Source organism: Salvelinus alpinus, chromosome 24 (assembly GCF_045679555.1).
Source record: "Salvelinus alpinus chromosome 24, SLU_Salpinus.1, whole genome shotgun sequence".
In the NCBI taxonomy this organism is placed as follows: domain Eukaryota; kingdom Metazoa; phylum Chordata; class Actinopteri; order Salmoniformes; family Salmonidae; genus Salvelinus; species Salvelinus alpinus.
The window spans coordinates 9,113,044-9,140,272 of NC_092109.1; positions in this window are offsets into that span (position 1 = coordinate 9,113,044).

A 27,229-nucleotide genomic window follows, 5' to 3' on the forward strand; every position below is an offset into this window, starting at 1 on the left:
ATCTGTCTGTTTCTTACAACTGGAGCTTTACAACCTCCAGGATACAGATAGAGTTATAAAACAGTTCAGTTAGAACATTGAGATAGAAATTATCATCATAGTAACCAGGCCCTACAAAAACAATTTGTGTTCTACAAAATGAGAGGATAAAGTCCTCAAGGGGTTATACATAAATATATAAACATATAGATATATATTATACAGCTTTTGAAGTTAATGTAATGTCATTTTTAATTGAGAAAACCACTCTGTAGAAGGGCGGAACAGCTGCTCCGGATGTGAGCATGAAAAATATTTCAAATTCACTGTCTGGTGATATAAAGAACCATTTCAATTAAGAGAAGTGTATGCAAGAGATAATAAAGAGAGATAGAGAGTTTGATGGCTCTTGGTGAACAGATAAAAACCTTAAAGGAGAAATTCTACTATTGCAGGAGGTGACATGGGTAAAAACAGATTTGGCCCCCACCTGTGGACCCTTTGTTCCCTCAATCTTGCGCAAGGATCATCGGGTTTCAATATCTGGTCCGCACTGCCTGGCTTTGAGTCAATAGATTCTGACAGGAGTGACGAACAACGTCTTAGACCAAGCAGAACACAGGCTGTAAAAGGAAGTAAAGACAAACATCCCGTGACAGTAATCACACATACATCTCCAAAACAGTTTGATGAACGGGCAAAAACTTTGAAGCATCCACCAGACGTGGGTATGAAGACATGGGACCATTTAAAGTGTTATAAGAAACTCTACAATCTACATCCTTATGATGGGTTACAGTTAAAGTTATTAGCCTTTGTTTTGAACAACCGTGAACACGGCTTACTTGAAGAAACGTTTTATAGTCCCGTACCCCTTCAAACATTCAACCACCAGCTGCGTACCCCTCTAGCACCAGGGTCAGCGCACTCTCAAATGTTGTTTTTTGCCATCATTGTAAGCCTGCCACACACACACACTATACAATACATTTATTAAACATAAGAATGAGTGTGCACTCATGGAATCCAGTTGTTTGTGTAATCCGTTTCGGGAATGTACCTGCAGAGTTGTGCACCCAAATCAATCAGGTGCTTCGCTGTATCACATTTGACATTGTCCGTAATCTTGAGTTCATTTGCACACAAAGTTAGTGGAATTCCCGCTAGAGAGTAACGGTTAATGTGATTGGATGTTAACTATTTGACTAGGCTACCTGTATTTGACATTGTGTTGTTATTTAGCTGAACACTAGATGGTTTCATTTTATTTTTAGGCAGTGAAACGAGGCTACTCAGACGAGGAAAAAAAACTCACCCAAATGTATAGCCCCGTTGGAAAATATAAATGGATGATTCCATATGTGTTATTTCATTGTTTTGATGTCTTTACTATTATTCTGCCATTTAGAAAATAGTAAAATATAGAAAAATTCTTGAATGAGTAGGTGTGTCTAAACGTTTGACTGGTACTGTATATATACAGACAGTGCATTCGGAAAGTATTCAGACCCCTTGACATTTTCCACATTTTGTTACGTTACAGCCTTTTTCTAAAATGTAATGAAGAAATGTTTTTCCTCAACAATTACAAAACCGCACAGTGACAAATCGAAAACAGGTTTTTAGAAATATTTGAACATGTAAAAATAAATAATTCATAATAATGCCTTATTTAACCAATTATGTGACTTCTGAAGGTCATTGATTGCATCAGATCTCATTTAGGGGCTTCATAACAAAGGTGGTCGAATACATATGCAAGCACCACTTCTCCGTTTGAAATTTTTGTTAAATTCTTTGAAACATGTAATTTTTTTCATTTCACTTCACCAATTTGGACTATTTTGTGTATGTCCATTACGTGAAATCCAAATAAAAATCAATTTAAATTACAGGTTGTAATGCAACAAAATACAAAAAACACCAAAGGGGATGATTACTTTTGTAAGGCACTGTAGACACTGGAAAAGTGTTAAATTAACACGCTGCTTAGTGTAAATCTTTATTCAAATATTTCCCAGAATGCCTTTCGAGTAAATTGTAAATTATTTTGAGGGCATGATACAGGGACCTGAAACTCATATACAGTGGGGAGAACAAGTATTTGATACACTGCCGATTTTGCAGGTTGTCCTACTTAGAAAGCATGTAGAGGTCTGTAATTTTTATCATAGGTACACTTCAACTATGAGAGACGGAATCTAAAACAAAAATCCAGAAAATCACATTGTATGATTTTTAAGTAATTAATTTGCATTTTATTGCATGACATAAGTATTTGATACATCAGAAAAGCAGTACTTAATATTTGGTACAGAAACCTTTGTTTGCAATTACAGAGATCATACGTTTCCTGTAGTTCTTGACTAGGTTTGCACACACTGCAGCAGGGATTTTGGCCCACTCCTCCCTACAGATCTTCTCCAGATCCTTCAGGTTTCGGGGCTGTCGCTGGGCAATACGGACTTTCAGCTCCCTCCAAAGATTTTCTATTGGGTTCAGGTCTGGAGACTGGCTAGGCCACTCCAGGACCTTGAGATGCTTCTTACGGAGCCACTCCTTAGTTGCCATGGCTGTGTGCTTCGTGTCGTTGTCATGCTGGAAGACCCAGCCACGACCCATCTTCAATGCTCTTACTGAGGGAAGGAGGTTGTTGGCCAAGATCTCGCGATACATGGCCCCATCCATCCTCCCCTCAATACGGTGCAGTCGTCCTGTCCCCTTTGCAGAAAAGCATCCCCAAAGAATGATGTTTCCACCTCCATGCTTCACGGTTGGGATGGTGTTCTTGGGGTTGTACTCATACTTCTTCTTCCTCCAAACACGGCGAGTGGAGTTAGACCAAAAAGCTCTATTTTTGTCTCATCAGACCACATGACCTTCTCCCATTCCTCCTCTGGATCATCCAGATGGTCATTGGCAAACTTCAGACAGGCCTGGACATGCACTGGCTTAAGCAGGGGGACCTTGCGTGCGCTGCAGGATTTTAATCCATGACGGCGTAGTGTGTTACTAATGGTTTTCTTTGAGACTGTGGTCCCAGCTCTCTTCAGGTCATTGACCAGGTCCTGCCGTGTAGTTTTGGGCTGATCCCTCACCTTCCTCATGATCATTGATGCCCCACGAGGTGAAATCTTGCATGGAGCCCCAGACCGAGGGTGATTGACCGTCATCTTGAACTTCTTCCATTTTCTAATAATTGCGCCAACAGTTGTTTCCTTCTCACCAAGCTGCTTGCCTATTGTCCTGTAGCCCATCCCAGCCTTGTGCAGGTCTACAATTTTATCCCTGATGTCCTTACACAGCTCTCTGGTCTTGGCCATTGTGGAGAGGTTGGAATCTGTTTGATTGAGTGTGTGGACAGGTGTCTTTCATACAGGTAACGAGTTCAAACAGGTGCAGTTAATACAGGTAATGAGTGGAGAACAGGAGGGCTTCTTAAAGAAAAACTAACAGGTCTGTGAGAGCCGGAATTCTTACTGGTTGGTAGGTGATCAAATACTTATGTCATGCAATAAAATGCAAATTAATTATTTAAAAATCATACAATGTGATTTTCTGGATTTTTGTTTTAGATTCCGTCTCTCACAGTTGAAGTGTACCTATGATAAAATTTACAGACCTCTACATGCTTTGTAAGTAGGAAAACCTGCAAAATCGGCAGTGTATCAAATACTTGTTCTCCCCACTGTATATCACTTTGATCCAACGACCACACCCATCATTATCCTATTCACCAGCATCCTCTATTGCAGGTAGATATTTATGTTTGTGCATGTACATTGATTAATTCATTGTATGCTACACAAAGATAAATAACATACATTTTTCTAAACTAATCCAATCAGTTAGTTAGATTTTTTTTGCACCCTTTACTGAAATGTTTGTTCCAGTTTAGATCCCTTAGGTAGTCTACTACCAACGTTCCAAACTCGAACACTCATTTTGAATTTAGGTTGCAGGTAAATAAAAATTCCAACAGTTGGTTATTCAATAGGAATTACAGATCACTTTGCAAGTCAGCATACTGTGACTTGGATGTAGGGTTGTTATGCACTTACAACTAAAGGTACAAAGGATAACCTTAATAGGTACCACTGCAGTGAAAAGTGTTTGTAGCCCTTATGCGACAAATCCATTCTTCTCTGCAGATCCTCTCAAGCTCTGTCAGGATTGATGGGGAGCGTTGCTGCATAGCTATTTTCAGGTCTCTCCAGAGATGTTAGATCGGGTTCAAGTCCAGGCCTAGCTGGGCCACTCATGAACATTCAGAGACTTGTCCCAAAGCCTCTCCTGCATTGTCTTGGCGGTGTGCCTAGGGTCATTGTCCTTCTGAAAGGTGAACCTTTACCCCAGTCTGAGGTCCTGATCACTCTGGAGCAGCTTTTCATCAAGGATCTCTCTCTAATTTGCTCTGCTCACCTTTCCCTCGATCCTGACTAGTCTCTCAGTCCCTGCCACTGAAAAACATCCCCATAGTATGATGCTGCCACCACCATGCTTCGCTGTAGGGCTAGTGCCAGGTTTCCTGCAGATGTGACGCTTGACATTCAGGCCAAAAAGTTCAAACTTGGTTTCAAGTTCTGACACCAGAGAATCTTGTATCTCATGGTCTGAGTCCATTAGGTGCCTTTTGGCAAACTCCAAACTCTTTTGGCAAAGTGTCTTTTACTGAGGAGTGGCTTCCATCTGGCCACTCTGCCATAAAGGCCTGATTTTTGGAGTGCTGCAGAGATAGTTTTCCTTCTGGGAGGTTCATCCATCTGTGCCGCAACAAAATCCTGTCTTCGAGCTCTGTGGACAATTCCTTCGACCTCATGGCTTGGTTTTTGCTCTGACATGCACTGTCACCTGTGGGACCTTATATAGACAGGTGTGTGCCTTTTCAAATCATGTCCAATATATTGAATTTACCGCAGGTGGACTCAGATCAAGTTGTAGAAACATCTCAACGATGATCAATGGAAACAGGATACACTATTTACTTATGTAAATAAAGTAATAAAAATAAAATGTATCACAAAAATGTGTCTTGTCATAATCCATTTCCCAGGCCATTTGTTATGTACAGTGGGGAGAACAAGTATTTGATACACTGCCGATTTTGCAGGTTTTCCTACTTACAAAGCATGTAGAGGTCTGTAATTTTTATCATAGGTACACTTCAACTATGAGAGACGGAATCTAAAACAAAAATCCAGAAAATCACATTGTATGATTTTTAAGTAATTAATTTGCATTTTATTGCATGACATAAGTATTTGATACATCAGAAAAGCAGAACTTAATATTTGGTACAGAAACCTTTGTTTGCAATTACAGAGATCATACGTTTCCTGTAGTTCTTGACTAGGTTTGCACACACTGCAGCAGGGATTTTGGCCCACTCCTCCCTACAGATCTTCTCCAGATCCTTCAGGTTTCGGCGCTGTCGCTGGGCAATACGGACTTTCAGCTCCCTCCAAAGATTTTCTATTGGGTTCAGGTCTGGAGACTGGCTAGGCCACTCCAGGACCTTGAGATGCTTCTTACGGAGCCACTCCTTAGTTGCCATGGCTGTGTGCTTCGTGTCGTTGTCATGCTGGAAGACCCAGCCACGACCCATCTTCAATGCTCTTACTGAGGGAAGGAGGTTGTTGGCCAAGATCTCGCGATACATGGCCCCATCCATCCTCCCCTCAATACGGTGCAGTCGTCCTGTCCCCTTTGCAGAAAAGCATCCCCAAAGAATGATGTTTCCACCTCCATGCTTCACGGTTGGGATGGTGTTCTTGGGGTTGTACTCATACTTCTTCTTCCTCCAAACACGGCGAGTGGAGTTAGACCAAAAAGCTCTATTTTTGTCTCATCAGACCACATGACCTTCTCCCATTCCTCCTCTGGATCATCCAGATGGTCATTGGCAAACTTCAGACGGGCCTGGACATGCACTGGCTTAAGCAGGGGGACCTTGCGTGCGCTGCAGGATTTTAATCCATGACGGCGTAGTGTGTTACTAATGGTTTTCTTTGAGACTGTGGTCCCAGCTCTCTTCAGGTCATTGACCAGGTCCTGCCGTGTAGTTCTGGGCTGATCCCTCACCTTCCTCATGATCATTGATGCCCCACGAGGTGAAATCTTGCATGGAGCCCCAGACCGAAGTTGATTGACCGTCATCTTGAACTTCTTCCATTTTCTAATAATTGTGCCAACAGTTGTTGCCTTCTCACCAAGCTGCTTGGCTATTGTCCTGTAGCCCATCCCAGCCTTGTACAGGTCTACAATTTATCCCTGATGTCCTTACACAGCTCTCTGGTCTTGGCCATTGTGGAGAGGTTGGAGTCTGTTTGATTGAGTGTGTGGACAGGTGTCTTTTATACAGGTAACGAGTTCAAACAGGTGCAGTTAATACAGGTAATGAGTGGAGAACAGGAGGGCTTCTTAAAGAAAAACTAACAGGTCTGTGAGAGCCGGAATTCTTACTGGTTGGTAGGTGATCAAATACTTATGTCATGCAATAAAATGCAAATTAATTACTTAAAAATCATACAATGTGATTTTCTGGATTTTTGTTTTAGATTCCGTCTCTCACAGTTGAAGTGTACCTATGATAAAAATGACAGACCTCTACATGCTTTGTAAGTAGGAAAACCTGCAAAATCGGCAGTGTATCAAATACTTGTTCTCCCCACTGTAGCTCCATATATATGCCACAATGCTAAAGGAAAAGATAAGAGCCATATAAAACCCTGGTTTCATTTTGTGCTTATCTTTCCCATTCATTTGGAAATGAGGGAAATAACAAAACAAACACAAGTTGGCATTGGACAGATGCATTTTGATATCCCGAGCTCTGAAGCAATCTTCCAGAAAATTGGAACGGAAATGGCGAGACACCAAACTGGAAGTCTTCCGACTAGCTTGGAAAGACAGTACCGTGCAGTATCGAAGAGCCCTCACTGCTGCTCGATCATCCTATTTTTCCAACTTAATTGAGGAAAATAAGAACAATCCAAAATTTATTTTTGATACTGTCGCAAAGCTAACTAAGAAGCAGCATTCCCCAAGAGAGGATGGCTTTCACTTCAGCAGTGATAAATTCATGAACTTTGAGGAAAAGATCATGGTCATTAGAAAGCAAATTACGGACTCCTCTTTAAATCGGCGTATTCCTCCAAAGCTCAGTTGTCCTGAGTCTGCACAACTCTGCCAGGACCTAGGATCAAGAGAGACACTCAATGGTTTTAGTACTATATCTCTTGACACAATGATGAAAATAATCATGGCCTCTAAACCTTCAAGCTGCATACTAAACCCTATTCCAACTAAACTACTGAAATAGCTGATTCCTGTGCTTGGCCCTTCTATGTTGAACATAATAAACATCTCTCTATCCACCGGATGTGTACCAAACTCACTAAAAGTGGCAGTAAAAAAGCCTCTCTTGAAAAAGCCTAACCTTGACCCAGAAAATATGAAAAACTCTCGGCCTATAGCAAATCACCCATTCCTCTCAAAAAAAATTGAAAAAGCTGTTGCGCTGCAACTCACTGCCTTCCTGAAAACAAACAATGTATACGAAATGCTTCAGTCTGGTTTTAGACCCCATCATAGCACTGAGACTGCACTTGTGAAGGTAGTAAATTACCTTTAAATGGCGTCAGACCGAGGCTCTGCATCTGTTCTCGTGCTCCTAGACCTTAGTGCTGCTTTTGATACCATCGATCACCACATTCTTTTGGAGAGATTGGAAACCCAAATTGGTCTACACGGACAAGTACTGGCCTGGTTTAGATCTTGTCTGTCGGAAAGATATCAGTTTGTCTCTGTGAATGGTTTGTCCTCTGACAAATCAACTGTAAATTTCGGTGATCCTCAAGGTTCCGTTTTAGGACCACTATTGTTTTCACTATATATTTTACATCTTGGGGATGTCATTCTAAAACATAATGTTAACTTTCACTGCTATGCGGATGATACACAGCTGTACATTTCAATGAAACATGGTGAAGCCCCAAAATTGCCCTCGCTGGAAGCCTGTGTTTCAGACATAAGGAAGTGGATGGCTGCAAACTTTCTACTTTTAAACTCGGACAAAACAGAGATGCTTGTTCTAGGTCCCAAGAAACAAAGAGATCTTCTGTTGAATCTGACAATTAATCTTGATGGTTGTACAGTCGTCTTAAATAAAACTGTGAAGGACCTCGGCGTTACTCTGGACCCTGATCTCTCTTTTTACGAACATGTCAAGACTGTTTCAATGACAGCTTTTTTCCATTTACGTAACATTGCAAAAAATAAAAAAATTCTGTCAAAAAATGATGCAGAAAAATTCATCCATGCTTTTGTTACTTCTAGGTTAGACTACTGCAATGCTCTACTTTCCGGCTACCCGGATAAAGCACTAAATAAACTTCAGTTAGTGCTAAACACGGCTGCTAGAATCCTGACTAGAACCAAAAAATGTGATCATATTACTCCAGTGATAGCCTCCCTACACTGGCTTCCTGTTTAGGCAAGGGCTAATTTCACGGTTTTACTGCTTACCTACAAAGCACTACACATGGGCTTGCTCCTACCTATCTTTCCAATTTAGTCCTGCCATACATACCTACACGCTCGCTACAGTCACAAGATACAGGCCTCCTAATTGTCCCTAGAATTTCTAAGCAAACAGCTGGAGGCAGGGCTTTCTCCTTTTTTATGGAATGGTCTGCCTACCCATGTGAGAGACGCAGACTCAGTCTCAACCTTTAGGTCTTTATTGAAGACTCATCTCTTCAGTAGGTCCTATGATTGAGTGTAGTCTGGCCCAGGAGTGTGAAGGTGAACGGAAAGGCACTGGAGCAAACGAACCGCCCTTGCTGTCTCTGCCTGGCCGGTTCCCCTCTATCCACTGGGATTCTCTGCCTCTAACCCTATTACAGGGGCTGAGTCACTGGCTTACTGGTGCTCTTCCATGCCGTCCCTTGGAGGGATGCGTCACTTGAGTGGGTTGAGTCACTTGACATGGTCTTCCTGTCTGGGTTGGCGCCCCCCCTTGGGTTGTGCCATGGCGGAGATCTTTGTGGGCTATACCTGGCCTTGTCTCAGGATGGTAAGTTGGGGGTTGAAGATATCCCTCTAGTGGTGTGGGGGCTGTGCTTTGGCAAAGTGGGTGGGGTTATATCCTGCCTGTTTGGCCCTGTCCGGGGGTATCATCGGATGGGGCCACAGTGTCTCCTGACCCCTCCTTTCTCAGCCTCCAGTATTTATGCTGCAGTAGTTTATGTGTCGGGGGCTAGGGTTAGTCTGTTATAACTGGATTATTTCTCCTGTCATATCCGGTGTCCTGTGTGAATTTGAGTATGCTCTCTCTAATTCTCTCTTTCTCTCTTTCTCTCTTTCTTTCTTTCTCTCTCTCCGAGGACCTGAGCCCTAGGACCATGCCTCAGGACTACCTGGCATGATGACTCCCAGTCCACCTGGCCGTGCTGCTGCTCCAGTTTCAACTGTTCTGCCTGCGGCTATGGAACCCTGACCTGTTCACTGTGATTAATATTATTTGACCATGCTGGTCATTTATGAACATTTGAACATCTTGGCCATGTTCTGTTATAATCTCCACCCGGCACAGCCAGAAGAAGAGGGGAGGCCACCCCAGAAGAGGAGGCCACCCCTCATAGCCTGGTTCCTATCTAGGTTTCTTCCTAGGTTTTGGCCTTTCTAGGGAGTTTATCCTAGCCACCGTGCTTCTACACCTGCATTGCTTTCTGCTTGGGGTTTTAGGCAGGGTTTCTGTACAGCACTTTGATATATCAGCAGATGTAAGAAGGGCTATATAAATACATTTGATTTGATATCAGACTAGGCCGACTTGCAGTTTAATGGAGGAATAAGGAAATTATGTTTATTTCAGCATCGCTGGAACAATGTTCAGGCCTGACTGTTGTTTAAAGAGTCACAAAACATGTATTACTGTTAAAGAACCATGGTTTATGACCAGTGTTGGTAAAAGTACCCAATTTTCATACTTGAGTAAAAGTAGAGATACGCTAATAGAAAATGACTCAAGTAAAAGTGAAAGTCACCCAGTAAAATACTCCTTGAGTAAAAGTCTGAAAGTAGTTGGTGTTAAATATACTTAAGTATCAAAAGTAAAAGTATAAATCATTTCAAATTCCTCATATTAAGCAAACCAGACGGTTCTTAAAAAATATATATATTTACAGATAGCCAGGGGCTATCTGTGGTAGGCCTACTTTATGATCAAATAGCCAGAGAAGCCTACTTGACCTCTGTTAAAACTGTAACTTAAAGCGGGTACAGACTTAATGTTCGCAGTAAATGCACACTTGAAGTTGCACAGAATTTTCACAATGTTCAAGTTTATACTCAGCAGACCTATAAAAGCCTCATGACATGTATAATATGTGATCAAGGGTTGACTTTTAATGGAAACATTTGCGTAAACAGTCAATTGGCGAAGGCTAGGACAGTAAAAACATGTTCAATGCAAGAACCATGTCTCTGTCACTAAGAAACACAGTCTTGGGTGGGTATTTATCAGATTCACTAGAAAGGCAAGCTGGGAAATATGCAAATGAACCTTTACCCTCTATAGTGTTAAAACAACCCCAATTGTTTAGTGCCTTTAGCTGAATAAATATGTTCATGTGTCTAAAAAGTATTACAGCATATAAACATGTTCTGGTGTTTACAATCGAAACACTGTGACGTGTTTTCATTGACATTCTAAATGCCTTGACAAGTTTAAAACGTGTTGACTTGTGTGTTCAGATCCTAAACACTTGGTTTTACAGTGTAACGGAATGACGAAAGGACTTTCATGCTCCTCCAAGCACTTACATTCATCTTGAAGTACCATTAGTGGAGATGGATTGTCTCCACACAAGTACTGTAAAGTATACACATAGACTTTTTCAAAGGACCTGGGTTCCATGGGTACTTATCTTCTTCATCCTCTCTACCTTTATAATCATATGGTGTAAAAACCTCAACTTCAATATGACTCCCTTTAAACTCCTCACCACGCATCCCAAACAGCACTCTCCCTATATAATAGACTGCTTCTGAACAGAGTGCATATGATGCACTATATAGGGAATAGCGTACCATTTATGAGGCAACCTTTCTCTCAGTCAGTATTTCTGATGTAATCCCCAAGTCTGTCTTCGCTAAGGGTATTAAAGAGATGTGATTTGGTGTTTCAGCTCAGATGAACAGAGGATTTCTCGTTTCACTCTGTCATTTTCCTGTGTGTGTGTGTGTGTGTGTGTGTGTGTGTGTGTGTGTGTGTGTGTGTGTGTGTGTGTGTGTGTGTGTGTGTGTGTGTGTGTGTGTGTGTGTGTGTGTGTGTGTGTGTGTGTGTGTTTCTGCCATTTTCAACCATGGCTTTGTTCAGACAGGATAGGAGGCAGTTATAAGCAAGCAGTACCAGAGAGCAGATTGGGGTGAGTAGAGGGCTCCACCTGAATCATTGACATCAACTCACAGAAGAGTCAAACTCACATCAATAGAGAGAAACTGTGTTAGGAGTCATTGTTATTTTGAAGACGATTTCAAGAAAGCAGCCAGAGAAACCTAATAATGATTCAGGTGACGTGAGAGGGCAATAGTGTGAATACACTGAGTGTACAAAACATTAGGAACACCGGCTCTTTTCATAGACTGACCAGGTGGAACCAGGTGAAAGCTATTATCCCTTATTGATGTCACTTGTTAAATCCACTTCAATCAGTGTAGATGAAGGGAAGGAGACAGGTTAAAGAAAGCTTTGAAACAATTCAGTCACGGATTGTGTATGTATACCATTCAGAGGGTGAAGGGCAAGACAAAAGATTTAAGTGCCTTTGAACAGGATAATGTAGTAGGTGCCAGGCGCACCGGTTTGTGTGTCAAGAAATACAACGCTGCTGGGTTTTTCACGCTCAACAATATACTGTGAGTATCTAGAATAGTCCACCACCCAAAGGACATCCAGCCAACTTAACACAACTGTGGGAAGCATTGGAGTCAACATGTGCCAGCATCCCTGTGGAACGCTTTCAACACCTTGCAGAGTCCATACCCCGATGAATTGAGGCTGTTCTGAAGACACAATTGGGTGCAACTTAATAGGAAGAAGGCATTCCTAATGTTTTGTGCACTCAGTGCATGTGAGAGAGAAAGCAACGATTTATTTGAGAAAGAGTAGTTCTGGGTAAAAGAAAGAGAGAGAGGGAAAGGATGGAGAAGAAAGAAGAGGGGAGGAGGAGAAAGAATGAGAGACAGATGGAGTAAGGATAAGAGAAAGACTGAAAGACAATGACTAAAATCAATCTACAGTAAACATGTTGTCCCCATGAATGATGTAGTGCAAATGTAACCTTAACTCAACATAAACATAACCATAACTCAATGTAACATATCTCACCCTTATACACTACACTTGCCAAGCACTGAAGTATGATAGACAAATATCAATCAAACAACATGTTGGTTGTGCATTTTCAACACTCTCCTTGCACTGCTTTCACCACAATGACGTATATACACTGGATAGCTGATGCCTCTATCTGGCCAATGAAACAATTTAAAGCCACTGTGCCACCATCTTAGCACTCCTCCTTTCAGGGTTTTGAGTAAAGGGAGTGCATTCACACAAATCCATAGCCCCACATTAAAAATAAATATTCTTAGGGATCGGCGTCCCGTCAACCGGACAGTTGTAAATCATGCAGTGCCTTGTGTCACGATCGCAGATTTTAGAGAAACAACAGATGTCGGTACTTATAGGTGTCTTATATCGGCTGAAAGCTTAAATTCCTGTTAATATAACTGCACTGTCCAATTTACAGTAGCTATTACTGCGGAAAAATGCAATGCTATTGTTTGAGGAGAGCTCCTAACAACAAAACACTTTTTCACCACGATCGATTTGATAAATTCACCTCTGAAGGTGAAATGTGTACTTACATTCTGAAATCTTGCTCTGATTTATCATCCAATGGGTCCCAGAGATAACAGGAAGTGTCGTTTGTTAGATAAAATAATTTTTAATTTCCTATAAAGGTCCATATAGCATGCACGATCGATTTTGTATTTCCACTCGTTCAATTTGCAAAGAAAGGAATCTGTGAAAATCTAACGCTAAAAGCTGTTTCAACGAGATCAAAGCAAGATCCATTAAGAGGCTAAATCAACTTCACAGTCAACATAATGAGCATCTTGAAGATATCTGATATGTGCAATACAGTGTGAATATATTCATATCTGCGTTCACGTTCGTATTTATTCCTCAGAGATCCTAGAACATAACCAGACTTCACTATATCATTAGGGGTGTAGTATATCCTATAGGACACCATATTTGGTCAGAGAGCGACGCCTTCATGGCACGCCGATGACGCGGGCGGTCTTCACTTGAATGACTGTCACTTTGCCAAATAAGCACCAATCGGGATCAAACAAAGCTAGCTAGATAGCCAATGAGCTGGGATTTACAGGAGTATCTGTAGCAAAATATAACTGCTAACCTTGTGCGACAGCCAGCCTTTTCCTTTGGGAACAAAAATTATTAGAGTTATGAAGATATGAAAACTGGTTGTTTTCAAATGTTGAACTTATACTATGGCCATAAACTTCAAAGTGTTTCCTTTCAAATGGTACCAAGAATATGCATATCCTTGCTTCAGGGCCTGAGCTACAGGCAGTTAGACTTAGGCATGTCATTTTCGGTGAAAATTGAAAAAAAGGGGCTATCCTTAAGAAGTTTTTAAAACAAGTCAAGCTATCAACAATGTGTGGCATATGGATGCAGCCAGCTCCAATTCAAGAGATGCGGAATAACATTTCATTTGTAAGTACCAAAACTATATAGGTTGTTATGGGAAATGTATTTCTCATGATGATGAATGATATGAGTCATATCAAAATTATATGACTGTAGGTCAAACGGGGCAAGAGATATGCTTGTTTAAAGTTTGGTGGGGGACAAAAAGTACAAATAACAGAAATATGAATGGGCAGAGCTTAAACCAATACCGAAGCCTATTATATCAAATACATATAGGTATGTCATGTACACTATATATACAAAAGTATGTGGACACCCCTTCAAACAAGTGGATTCGGCTATTTCAGCCACACCCGTTACTGACGTGTATAAAATCGATAGACAGACATTGGCAGTAGAATGGCCTTACTGAAGAGCTCAGTGACGTTTAACGTGGCACCGTCATAGGGTGCACCCTTTCCAACAAGTCAGTTCATCAAATGTCTGCATTGCTAGAGCTGCCCCGGTCAACTGTAAGCGCTGTTATTGTGAAGTGGAAAGCGGCTGAAGCGGCTCAGCCGCGAAGTGCTAGGCCACACAAAATCATAGATGGGACTGCCAAGTGAAAAGGCACGTAGCACGAAAAATCAAGTATCCTCAGTTGCATGTATTACTTATACATATGTGGTAGTATGCATTTTACAAATATGTGCAAGTCATATATTTACATGTATTTGTTAAAAATATCTTTAACAGTATGCATGATTATTTATCGTCAGTATATTTATATATGAATATTACATATATTTTGATCATGAGCAATCATAGTTAATAATATATGGTGATATAAAAAAGGAAACGTCTTCTCACTGTCAACTGTGTTTATTTTCAGCTAACTTAACATGTGTAAATATTTGTATGAACATAACAAGATTCAACAACTGATTCAACAACAAGTTCCACAGACATGTAACTAACATATATTGAATAATGTGTCCCTGAACAAAGGGGGGTTCAAAATCAAAAGTAACAGTCAGTATCTGATGTGGCCACCAGCTGCATTAAGTACTGCAGTGCATCTCCTCCTCATGGACTGCACCAGATTTGCCAGTTCTTGCTGTGAGATGTTACCCCACTCTTCCACCAAGGCAAGGACATTTCTGGGGGGAATGGCCCTAGCCCTCACCCTCCGATCCAACAGGTCCCAGACGTGCTCAATGGGATTGAGATCCAGGCTCTTCGCTGGCCATGGCAGAACACTGGCATTCCTGTCTTGTACAGGCCTTGGTGAAACGCTCATTCCTTCGACGATAAACGCAAATCTGACCATCACCCCTGGTGAGACAAAACCGTGACTAGTCAGTGAAGAGCACTTTTTTTACTGTCTGGTCCAGCGACGGTGGGTTTGTGCCCATAGGCGACATTGTTGCCGGTGATGTCTAGTGAGGACCTGCCTTTACAACAGGCCTACAAGCCCTCAGTCCAGCCTCTCTCAGCCTACAGCGGACAGTCTGAGCACTGATGGAGGGATTGTGCATTCCTGGTATTACTCAAGTAGTTGTTGTTGCAATCCTGTACCTGTCCCACAGGTGTGATGTTCGGATGTACCGATCCTATGCAGGTGTTGTTACACATGGTCTGCCACTGCGAGGACGATCAGCTGTCCGTCCTGTCTCCCTGTAGCGCTGTCTTAGGAGTCTCACAGTACGAACATTGTAATTTATTGCCCTGGCCACGTCTGCAGTCCTCTTGCCTCCTTGCAGCATACCTAAGGCACGTTCACACAGATGAGCAGGGACCATGGGCATCTTTCTTTTGGTGTTTTTCAGAGTCAGTAGAAAGGCCTCTTTAGTGTCCTAAGTTTTCATAACTCTGACCATCTTAACGACCGTTCCACCGGTGCATGTTCATTAATTGTTTATGGTTCATTGAACAAGCATGGGAAACAGTGTATAAACCCTTTACAATGAAGATCTATGAAGTTATTTGGATTTTTACGAATGATCTTTGAAAGACAGGGTACTGAAAAAGGGGCGTTTCTTTTTTTTTTTTTTATGTGCAAGAAATGTAATTAAACTGTCACGACTTCTGCCGAAGTCAGCCCCTCTCCTTGTTCGTACGGCGTTCAGCGATCAACGTCATCGGCTTTCTAGCCATCGCCGCTTCATTTTTCGTATATCCATTGGTCAAGTCTTGTTTTCATACACACCTGGTTTTCATTTCCCCAAATTAAGCTACTTGTATTTAACTCTCTGTTTCCCATCATGTGTTGTGTGTAATTTTTTTCATGTTAGGTGGTGTTAGTTTACGCGCTCTACTTTTATGTTCCGTTTTTTGAGCGCGTTTGATTTATGTAGTGCTCTCGTTTTTTGGAACTATAATAAAAGTGCCCCTGTTCATTATAATCTGCTCTCCTGCACTTGACTTCGCCTCCAATACACCATCCTGACAGAATTACACACCTTCAATGGAGTCAGCAGGAGCAGGCACTCCGGTTAGAGGAGTCGAGGAGCGCGTCCAGGATCATTCGGCCATGTTACAACATCTTGGTGCCATGATGGATCGCGTTGTCCAGACCATGGACCGCTAGGAGAGACAGGAAGTCTCTCCAGTTGCGACCAGTACAACCGGAGAGAGTTCCAGTGGGATGCGTGTCTCCCTTCCTAGAGAGTATGATGGAACAGCAGCACAGTGCCAGGGATTCTTGTTACAACTGGACCTCTACCTGGCCACTGTGCACCCAGCTCCCTCAGGAGGAGGGAGTCTCCTGTCTCACAGGAAGAGCGCTGGAGTGGACAAACGCCGTGTAGAGAGAAGGAGACGTGGCACCAGACCACTTCGAGGAGTTCACCCGTCGCTTCAGGGCCATCTTCGACCATCCACCTGAGGGCAGAGCGGCGGGGGAGAGGCTCTTCCATCTGAGACAGGGGACGAGGAGTGCCCAGGACTTCGCCCTGGAATTCCGGATCTTGGCCGCCGGAGCAGGCTGGAACGACAGGGCCCTCATCGACCATTATCGATGCAGCCTACGAGAAGACGTCCGACGTGAGCTGGCCTGCAGGGATGCCACCATTTCCGGGTGGCATCCCGGAAATGAGAAAGAGACTGATTCCCTCCTCATGATTCCCCTGCATAACCATGGCCAAGGAGATGGTGGCCTCCTTGATTAGCCCGGACCCTAATGGTCGACTATCTAGAGCGTGTCCCAAGAAGGGTCTAACTATGGGAAAAATAGGGATCCCTAACCTAATGGCTAATGCTCTGTCGATAAAATTCCCAGCTGCGCCTGAATCGACGAGCGCCTTATGCTGGTAATGTGGGGAAAACTCAGGGAAACAAACAGGTACAAACAGTTGATCAACAGAGGACTCTGGATGAGTGTGGTGCAAACTCACCTGGGGTGACGCCAGAGTGCCTTGCCTGTTGCCTCGACTCCCAGAGTCGTTTAGATCATTTGGGACTTCTCCTCCAGCACTTCCTCGAAGAGTATTAATTTGTCTTTTTGAGAAGGTTTGAATCCTAAGCAACCTGCCTACACATAGTTTGAAGTACAATACCAACATAGTTACTGTAGTAGGTCAAAGCCGGGAGCTGGAAAACCTTGGTAGAGCATGGGTGGAATAGGCATGGTGGCTCTTGTGAATTTCCTTTCTCTTTCGGCTTCAGACAAATGCGTACTTCACACTTAATACATGATTTTTTGCCATATTTGAGCTATTTCATGACAATAGCTGAAACAGGACAGGAGATATGCTTGTTCAAAGTTTGGCATTTTTGTTGATTACTATAGCACTCCCTTTTGGCCAATCAGTGTACTTTGTAAATGCCAGATCTCCACGGCAAGACGCATCATTCACCCTAGTTTCATATAAATCTGGCCAGTACTGTCTGAGATATCACGTGTGACTAACGTACTAACGGACGGAGACAGATCAACAGTCCCCGCCGCGATTTCATCATGGGGGTACAGAAAGTATGTGTGTGTGCACGCCCACCGAGGCATTGTTCCAAATGAGTAGAGATATTGTTTAGACCCAAGCTCCCTGATTCTGCCATTCAGGCTGATTGGACATTGTTTGTTTCAAAGCTCAAATGTCAGGGGGAAACAGACAGACAGAGAGCTAAAATATCACAGTCAGTCTCCCAGTCAGCCATCACACAGACAAGTTTCATATTTACTCTGCAGCAGCCATCACCACAGCTCGTCTCCCGGGAAAGGTAAACCAAATACTTCATCAACCTGCAGAGGAGAAATCGATAACTTCTCTCTCCCCTTCCTTCATCTCCCCATCCTCTCTCTCTCTCTCCTCTCTACCCTCTCGGTGGAAAAGGTTGTGGACATGGTTGATTTTGTTCGGCTTATAGAAGTTAATGGAACTACTGTCTTAATCCGTAGACTGCTGTTACCAGTGTGTACACAGTCAGACACAAACATCTGTTAGTTTACCGAAGTTTAGTGAAGGTAGTGCAACATCAGTGTGTGCCATCTCTAGGTCAATCAATTCCTTAAAATAGCCTAATTAGGGATCTGTTATTTCGCACATATCGCCATGCTACAGGGAACAAGTCAGAGAGACTCTGGTGTGTGTGTGTGTGTGTGTGTACTTGCGTGAATTTGTGTGTTTGCTTCTCCATGATGCTGCCGCAGTACCTGTCACACTGCAGCACTCTCTCACTATAGTTCACTCTCTCCCACCCTCTCTCTCACTCGCTTTCTATTCTCTACTCTGCCTCTCTCCTAGCATCTCTATTGTTTCCTTGTGTTTCTCTGTCCTCATTCCTCCGTCTTTCTCCCTTGCTGTTTCTCTTGCTGTCATTCTGTTTAGCTGTGACTATTTATGTGTTTGTACATGTGTGTGGTTATCCTTTTTCACCTTGAATCTTGTTCTGCAGAGAGGTCACTAGCTGGCACAGCCACAAAGTAATTCAAACTAACCTTAACCCTAACCTTAACCACACTGCTAACCCTAATGCATAACCCTGACCTTAAATTAAGACCAAAGAGCACATTTTAGCTTTCATGAATTTTTACAATATGGCCAATTTTGACATTGCAGCTGACCGGTCTAGAAGAAATCACTTCGATTTGACCCCCTTTCAAATCATCCCCCTGGTCTCCCTTTCTCTCTTTTCAAGCCATCTCTCTCTCGCAGTGCATGCTAGGTGTTTTTGGGAGTTTGAGTGTTTGGTGTGGCGGGCTCTGTCCTATCTTATTTTCTTGATTCTGTCCATGGTCTTTTCTTTCAATTTGTATTTTCTATGGTGGAGGGTTAATGCACTATTTGTTTTTGCGGTATCCACAGGTTTTTTCAAAGTTAGGGTGGAAGAGGACAGTTAGTTTCCTGGGGTTTGAAAGATGTGGTGTGTGTGATGGTTTCTCAGCCTAGCGCGGAGGAGACACTGTCGATACGGCATGGATTCAGGTGTGTTCCTGAGAATGGAGTTAAAGTGGAGGAGGTTCTGCTCGCAGTCGGTGAACAGGTAGGAGCTGAAATCATACATTCCGCTTCCAGAATGAACAACGCTGTGGTTGTGTTCATGAAAAGAGCAAATTTGGTTGGTAGGCAAATTGTTATTTGTAAGAGGTGTGTTGGTGCAAATGTATCCCCTTTCTACCCCTTCGACAACGGTGGTAGTTGTAAATTTGCCTCAAATCAGGAAAGAGCTGAGTCGTTTTAGTAAGTTTGCTAGCGGTTTTCGTGCACTGTCGGCAGGTTTTCAGGCAGATGCCGTTAAGCATGTTGTTTCGTTACGGAGGCAAGTGTTTATGTTTCTGAACAACAACGAGCAACAGCTAAATGTGCATTTTAAAGTGAGGCATGGGGAGGGGCTCTACGCAGGGTTTGCCAGCACAGATAGTCTACTGTGTTTTGAATGTGGGTATTTGGGGCATAAGAGCTTTGCATGCTCATATAAAGGCAGTAGAAGGTGAGGGCACAAGCGCCAGTGGGGGAAATCGAGGTCAACGTGCAGGGGGCAATGAGATGCAGACAGCAGAGGCTGGGCCTAGTCATGCCAGGGATGGTGGTGTAGATGAGGCTGGGTCAAGTCAGGCCAAAGATGGTGGGGTAGTTGAGGCTGGGCCTAGTCATGCTATGGAGGGTGGTGTAGATGAGGCTAGGTCTAGTCAGTTTATGCTAGTGGATGAGGAGAGTATAGTGGGGAAGTGTAAGAGACTATGTTGGGAGGAGGAGGGTGTCAAGCGGGAAAGGAGGGGGGGAGGGGGGGCTGGTGTGGTCAAAGGAACCAAGGAACCTTTGCCTGGTGCTGGGGGAGAGGCCTTGACCAGAGAGGAAGGGCAGGTGGTCAGGATGGGAGATGGACATGAGGAGGAAAGTGAGTCTGAGGATGATGAGGCCTTTTTTTCAGACTCCTCTTCAATGGGTCCGGAGCTGACATCCAGTCAAGCAGAGGGGTCAAAGTACACGTTGAGGGAACTGACAAGGTTCCTGAATGAGACCAAGGGGGAAAAAATATCATATTGATGCTTTTTTTCTGATCCGAGAGAGTTTGTAAGATCAGTACAACATGCTATGAAAAATGAGTGTATGGTGTCTTCTCACCCAGGAAACGGTTTAGGTTGAGGAAGTTTGTCATAACAGTGTGTAAGTGTCTACCTTCAGACGCTGTTTAGATGTATAGTTTCTTTCTGGCACTGGGGCTCTATGAGCTTTGCTATTGATCTCTTTCTTTGTTGGCTTTTCTCCCACTTCTTATGGAGACTCTTTGGGTAGGCTCGCTTAATATAAATGGCGCCAGAGATGCGGGAAAGAGGAGTGTGTTGGGTGAATATGTAAAACAAAAAAAAGTACAGGTGATGTTTCTGCAGGAGACGCATAGTGATGTGGTGAATGAAGTCGATTGGGGAAAGGGGCAAGTGTGTTGGTGGAAAGGGGCAAGTGTGTTGGTGGAAAGGGGCAAGTGTGTTGAGCCATGGGACAAATTCTTGTACTGGGTCTGTCTGTAAATATTTGCTCCTCCAAGGAGGTGTGTAAGGGTAGATTGCTTGTTGTAAAAGCAGAAATTAACAACATGGGTTTTGTCTTTATAAATGTGTATGCGCCTAACACAGAGAGAGAGGGGGGTTCTGTTTGGGTGTCTTAGACAGGAACTCTCACAGGTAGCGCCTGATGAGACGCTGGTGGTCGGCGGGGACTGGAACTGTACAATGGATTTTTACAAAAGACAGAAATAGGGAAGAGCCTAATTCAGAGTCAGTGGGAGTGTTAAGGGACATCATTAATCAGTTCGACCTAGTGGATGTTTGGAGAACTAAACATCCCAACACAAGACAGTATACATGGGTGAAGGTTTTTGGGGCTAGGGTGAGTGCAGCCCGACTTGATAATTTTTACATGTCCAGGAATCCGAGCAATAGGCTGTTGGGCGCCACCATTCTCCCGGTGGGGTTTTCGGATCACCACATAACCATGTGTGTCAGGCTGTCTATTTCACCAGGGCCTCGGCAGGCATCCTATTGGAAGTTTAATGTAAAGCTCTTACACGATGTCACTTTTTACTCAGGTTTCAAGACTTTTTGGGAAAAGTGGGGGCAGCGAAGAGAGGCGTATGAGTCTCTGAGTCAATGGTGGGATGTGGGGAAAGTCCACATTTTCTGTCAACAGTATACAGCTCTCTCATCCTGAGGCTAGGAGAGTATTGGGGGAACTCGAGTGTAGTATTGGTGAGATGGAGGTAGAGATGGTGGGGCCAGGCAATGTAGGCGTCCAATCTAATTTAGCTGAATTACGTAGGGACCTGGGCAATTTTTTCCAAGTTAAAGCAAAGGGAGCACTTGTAAGAGCTAAGTTCTCCATGCTCAAGGACATGGATGCTCCCAGCTCCTTCTTATTTGGTTTGGAAAGAAAGAGCAGTGAAGCCAAGGGTATGCATTGTTTACGGATGTCTGATGGGCGGGTGACCTCTGTGGTGGGGAGATGCGGGAGCGAACTGTGGAGTTTTATATTGAGTTGTATAGGGCATAAATGTGTGATCCTATGTGTGTTCAAGTCTTGTTTGCAGAACTCCCTAAGCTCTCTGGCACAGAGGCATGAAATGGACATACCTCTGTTGTCCCGTGAACTGCCAGAGGCCATAACCCAGATGTCCCCTGGTCATGCACCGGGGGTCGATGGACTCCCAGTGGAGTTTTATAAAAAATTCTGGGGAATAATTGGACTGGACTTCTTTTGCGTGTTACGTGAATGCGTTGGGGTAGGAGAGTTGCCGATGAGCTGCCGTCGGGCGGCTCTGACTCTCCTGCCCAAAAAAGGGGACTTGTGTAAACTTAAGAACTGGAGGCCTGTGGCATTGCTCTGTGCGGACTGCAAGATATTTGCCAAGGTCCTCTCTTGGCAAACAGCCTGAAGTCCCATCTGGACTCGATAGTACACAAGGACCAAACATATTGTGCACCAGGACGCTTAATCACAGACAACTTGTTCTTAATTAATCAGGGACATGTTGGACGTTTCGAGAGGTTCTAATGTGAACTTTGGACTGGTCTCTTTAGATCAAGAGAAGGCTTTTGATAGAGGGGACCATACGTATCTGTCTAATGTGATGTCTGTGTTTGGGTTTGGGAAAAGTTTTTTGACTTTTGTGAAGATGTTGTATGTTGGGGCGTCATGTGTGGTCAAGGTGGGAGGCGGGCTCAGTAGGCCAGTCTGGGTGAGACGCGGCATTAGACAAGGATGTCCTCTATCGGGGCAGTTACATACACTAGCTACTGAGCCTTTTTGGGGACTGATACGCAGGAGACTGCAGGGAGTGTGCTGGACAGGCATGAGTGTGGTGACAGGCATAGCAGTGTCAGCATATGCAGATTACGTTTCTGTAATGGTCAGGATATGCAGGCTCTAGAGACCAGTCTGAAGGTGTACGAAGGAGCTTCGTCAGTTAAGGTAAAATGGGGGGATAGGGCCCCTCTGCTTCCAGGGGGTTTGCAGTGGGGTTGTGAAGGGCTTTAAATGTTGGGGGTGTACCTGGGCTCGGAGAGGTGGGTCAGGAAGAATTGGTAGGGGCTGTCACAGGCAGTGGTGTCAAGACTGGCCAGGTGGAGGTGGCTCCTGTTCCTAGTGTCATATAGAGGGAGGGTGCTGATAATCAATAACCTGGTGGCATCTTCCCTGTGGCATAAACTGACTGTCTTAAACCCCCCCCCCCCCCCCCCTCTGCTCGCAGACCTGCAACGCAAGCTGGTGGACTTTTTCTGGTAGGGCCATCACTGGCTGAGGGCGGCAGTGTTGTACATGACCGTGTTGTACATCACAAAGGAGGCCAGGGCCTGGTGGAACTGGATAGCACGGTGGCTGCTTTCCGACTAAAGTCGGTGCAGAGACTGCTGTACCATACTGATGTTGGCTGGAGGGAACCAGCATGCGCGCTGCTGAGGAGAGCTGTCGGCTTAGGGTTGGACCGGCAGCTGTTCCTCATGAAGCCGGGGTGGCTAAGTACAGCATGTCTCTCAGATTTTTACTCTGCGTTGCTGAGGGCCTGGCAGCTGCTAAGGACCACACGAGAAAGGGGTGTGGAGCCTGGGCTGTGGGAGGAGCTTTTCTTCCACAACCCAGCCATCCCTTTGAGATCGGTTCAGTCTGCTACCCTGCAGAGGCAACTGATGGCAGCGGGTTTACAAAGGCTGGGTGACCTGCAACTGCTGGGAGAGGATGGGTGGAAAATCTCAGAAGTGCTGGCACAACAAGCAGGAATAATGTCTCTTAGGCTGTTAGGGAGATTTTGGGAGGAGGTCCAGGAGGCACTGTCTGAGCCGGTAAGGGGGGTGTTTGAGCGGCCAAAGGGGAAGGGGCCAGCAATGTTTCTGCCACTGCAGGTGACGGCAGAGACTGGGGACTGGCAAGGGGGTCTGGACGACTTGTTAGATTTTAACACTCCGAGCCTGGGGGAGTTTGAGGGGGTGGGAGGTAAAGCCCTCTACAACCTCTGCATAAAGGTGAGGAACATTAGGAGCCTAACAGGAGTGAAGGCACATCAGTGGCAGGGGGTATGTGGGGAGGAGAGTATGGTGGATTTTAGATGGAGGGGGCTCTACAAACCCCCAGTACCAAAGAGGTCAGGGGACCTCCAATGGAGGGTTCTACATGGAGCCCTGGCCTCTAACAGCTGGAACCGGGAGTCGGGCAGGGGTGTCCTTTTTGTGTTATGAGAGAAACTGTGATTCATGTCTTTCTGTGTTCGCCAGGTTAATGGCATTATTGTCTCTTTTGGAATGTCTGTGTGAGAGGTTGGGGGTGGTTTTTACTGTTGGAATGTCTGTGTGAGAGGTTGGAAGGGGTTTTACGGTTGGAATGTCTGTGTGAGAGGTTGGGGGTGGTTTTCACTGTTGGAATGTCTGTGTGAGAGGTTGGGGGTGGTTTTTACTGTTTGAATGTTTATAATGGGGTACATGTATTCAAATAAGGAAAAGGCCAAATGTGTTTTGTTGAATTTTCTGTTTGCTCAGGCAAAGTTGGCTATTTGGATAACAAGGAGGAACAGGGTCAAAGGTGGAGGATAAAATACCCTTTACTATTATTTAATGGGATGGTCTCTGCGCGATCAAAAGTGTGGAGATGTTTCAGGAGATATGGTGTGTTGGGGGGGGGGGGCTGTCTGTATAGCTGGGGAAGATGGTTTGGATATACGTTTTTTTTTGGTTATTGTGATGTGTGGTGTTGTTTTGTATCGTGTGGTAGAGAGAAAGGTGAGTAATGTACATGTAGGCAGTACAGGATATATTTTGGTGTTTTATTTTGACGGGGGGGTGAGATTCTAATGAAATGAGAATGTTTCATTACAGAAAGACAAAAAGTCAGTCTCTTTCTCTCTCGCTTTCTCTCTCTCTCTCTCTCGCTTGTCTTTCGCTCTACTCCCTGCCTCTCTGATTCTTGACACTGACACTTCTCCTGCTGTATCACTCAAGATTAAACACATTTTAAATCATTTTCACCTGTTTCTTTTTCTCTCCACTGCTTCTATTAGATTAAAACTATTTCACAACTACAGCTCCAGCCACACAACTAAACTCTGCTACCCTACCCTGGAGCGGAGTGTCTTTGTGTGGTCCACATAACAACCTGTATCCCCTCCCTGGCTCTCATCTGTCACTTGAAACTTTGGATCTTGGGGGATGATTGATACATTGAGTGATTGATTAAGCTTATGCTACACAAAGTTAAATAACATACATTTTTCTAAATTAATCCAATAATTTTGTTAGATTTTGTGCATCCGTTACTGAAATGGTTGTTCCAGTTTAAATGGCTTAGGTAGTCCCCTCGGACTGTTCCTATCCCTGGCAGTAATATGAACTCAGGGTCTGGGTGAACCAAAATTTGTTGGCTGTTTTTACTGAGTCTGGATTCCAATAGGGATTATACATTACTTCGCAAGTCAGCCTAATGTGACTTGCATGTAATGTAGGGTTGCAAAACTCTGGTGAATTTCCCAGGTTTCCCAAAAATCCTGCTTTGAAGGTTCCTGGAAATCCTTCAACCATTTTGCTAGGCCACAAAATATGGCCTTTGTGATATGTAATGTATGTCTTAAAGAGTTAAATTATAATGATAACATTCACCTACAGGAACTCACTTGGTAAAGACCACAGGACTAAACAATAAATGAATTCAACAACAACGTCTTTGTCGCTAACAAATCAGTCATGGGTGGTAACTCTACAAAGGGGCACACTGGGAAATTATATTAAAGGCGTGGCTTAGTGCAGGCGTTTTTCATTATTTTCAAACTGATGCAACTCAAATCTGGACTTCACACGGCAGGGGTAGTCAACCCTGGTCCTGGAGTGGCACATGCACTTCATGTTTTTGATTTAACCAACCTGGAAGACCAGGTGTGTTGAATTTAGGCAATCACTGAACAGATCAATAAGCTCAGTTTGACAGGTGTGGTGCCTAGTTGGAACAAAATCCTGCAGTGCCTGTGGCATTCCAGGAACAGGGTTGCCTACCCTGCCCTACAGCAGGGGTGTCAAAGTCAAATGGACGGAGGGCCAAATAAAAAATTTAGCTACAAGCCGAGGGCCGGACTGTTCGAATGTTCATTGAAAATTTTTTAAATGACGCATATAGTCTAGTGAACCTAATTGAACCTACTGAAAACCTAACAAATATATTCCAATATGATCAGATAAATAAAGCAATATTTTCTTATGGCTCTGTCAGTAATCTTTAATTTTCAACAGACACAAAAGACAAATTTCCTTTATATAAAAATCCCCATAACATGAACATTAAATGAAAGAAACCGGTATTCAAGGCACCATCAGTAGCCTATATTTTCTATTTTAGCAAAAGTGGGCTAAATTTACTTCAAAGAAAAAAACAATAATAGCAATTTTCTATCATCCACTCAACTGAAATATTTTTAAAATATAATTGGATTGAAATACAATAAAATAAAGTGCAAAAATCTATTAATCAAAAACAACACTTTGTTTAAGGAGAAGTAACATGCAGTGAAAACAAATATTAAACTTTAACTTTTAAACTTGAACTGAGTAAAAACTCTAAATATGTGATTGCACAGTAATGTTCACTTGTTTGAGGTTGAGGGTGATACTTGGTGGTGTCCCATCTTTTCCACAAGTTCATCAATGTTCGGGGTAAGGCTCTGAGCTGAGGAAATCCTCAGAATTGAGTGGAGGTGTTCAGCAGTAAGTCGACTTCTGTGTGATGTTTTGTTCAGGTTCATCAAAGAAAACAGTTGTTCACACAGGTATGTGCTGCCAAACATAGACAACGTTTGAGCAGCCTGGATGCGCAGCTGGGGCATTGTGTCGGGGAGGAAACGGGCGAACTCCGCAGCACCCACTGCCGCATATTTTGCCCTCAGTGCATCATTGCATTGGAGGTCAATCAACTCCATTTGGAGGTTTGGTGGTGAGCTTTCCACGTCAACAGCAAATGGGTTACCGAGCAGTTCCAACCTGCTTTTTTGTGCTTCAAAGTCAGCAAATCGGCGTCGAAAGTCAGCGGCAAGCATACCTATTTTATCAGCCAACTGTGCGCTCGGGAACGCACTGGTAGAGAGCTTCTCTTTCATGGTCTGGCAGCTGGGAAAGTGGCTCAAATTTTCTTTCCGCATCTGCGTCTCCCACAGAGTCAGTTTGGTTTTAAATGCCTTCACTGTACTGTACATATCAGAGATGACATGATCCCGACCCTGCAGCTGCAAGTTCATTGCATTCAGATGACTCGTAATGTCACACAGAAAAGCCATTTAACACAGAAACATTTCGTCTCGGAGTTGTGTTGTGTCTTTCCCTTTGCTGTCCAAGAACAGACAAATCTCCTCACGAAGCTCGAAACATCTTTGAAGCACCTTTCCCTGGCTTAGCCATCGCACCTCTGTGTGATAAGGCAAATCACCATGCTCCGTTTCTAACTCCGTCAAAAATGCCTTGAACTGGCGGTGATTCAAACCTTTGGCTCTGATAAAGTTAACTGTGCGCGTGATGATGCTCATTACATGCTCCATTTTCAAGGCTTTACCGCACAA